The following is a 1,444-nucleotide window of genomic DNA, read 5'->3' as shown; positions in this document are numbered from 1 at the left end:
AGAAGTAGATGGTTTTGTGGATGTGGCTTAAAGGGAGTCAGTGGCAGGCTTGTCACAAAACAGGAGACAGAGTGCACTGTGTCCTCTATGGCAAGCAAGAAAGGGGAAGGAGACTGAGACAGGACAGACAGGGAGACAGAATTCTCAAAGGAATAAAACCATGCAAATAGGGCTGGAGAGATGGCTCAGAGGTTAAGAGCACTGACTGCTCTTCCAGAGGTCCTGAGTTCAATTCCCAGCAACCACGTGGTGGCTCACAACCATCTGTAATGAGATCTGGTGCCCTCTTCATGTCCAGCAAGCATACAGACAGACAGAACATTGTATACATAATAAATAAATAAATTGTAAAAAAACCATGCAAATATATTCATAAGAACAGAGTATAAGAAGCACTGGGGGGCCAGGTCAGCAAGATGGAGGGATGGGGTTCTATAGAACACACTGGCTAGCAGGACTGCCAGTTCATGGATTCAGTGACAGCCTGGGCTGCAGAGTAAGTCCTGGTCTCAAAATAATAATAATAAATTAATAATAAAAATAGTCAGTGATGGTGATGATGATTGACAAAAGTTTAAATGGCTTTAATACAGTGCTGAAAACAGCGAGGGGAGAGAAGTGGAAACGGATCCACCTCTGCAGCCTCAGTCAGCTCTCTGTGGCTGTGGTGAGCACCAGGGACACAGCCTCTTGAGGAGGAAAGGGCTTATTTCACCCACAGCTTATGGTCCATCACTGAGGGAAGCTGGGGCAGAACTCAGGGAGGAGCCTGGAGGCAGAGCTGAGGCAGAGGCAAAGGAGGATGGATCTCTGCTTGCTCACTGGCTCCTCATGGCTTGCTCACCCTGCTTCCTTACAGAACCCAGGACCACAGCCCAGAGATGGCCCCATCCTCAGTGGGCTGGCCTTTCCACATCAATTATCAAGTTAAAAAATTGTCTAGGTCAATATGATGGGAGCATTGTCTCAATTGAGGTTCCTTCTTCCTAGACAACCCTAGCTGTGTCAAGCTGACAGGCTCTCACTTGCATGCTCATGCACACACACACACACACACACACACACATACACACACAAACACAAACTGGCCAGTATACCCAACAAAGTAATTTAATAATGTGTATATTATGCAAAGAATTTTATTCTATTGACATGTTTATATATGCATTTTAGCACCTAAACAAAGCATTGTGGACAATGGCAAAAGATTTGTAATCACATCACCAAGCCATTCACTTATTCGTATGATCCAGAGGGTGATCTACAATAGCTGAGCTTCCCATTTCAAAATGGGAGAGTTTATTAAACATATGGCAAGCAAAATGAATAGAATAAATAGCCAGTAGCAGAGAGAAAGGGCAGATAAAGCAAAACACCATCTATCGAGTGTTCTGCACACCCAGCAGAGAGGACTAGCACAGATAATAGCACAACACCATCTATC

This window comes from Microtus ochrogaster, linkage group LG2, assembly GCF_000317375.1.
Source record: "Microtus ochrogaster isolate Prairie Vole_2 linkage group LG2, MicOch1.0, whole genome shotgun sequence".
Classification (NCBI taxonomy): Eukaryota; Metazoa; Chordata; class Mammalia; order Rodentia; family Cricetidae; genus Microtus; species Microtus ochrogaster.
Note: the sequence above shows the minus strand (reverse complement) of the source record.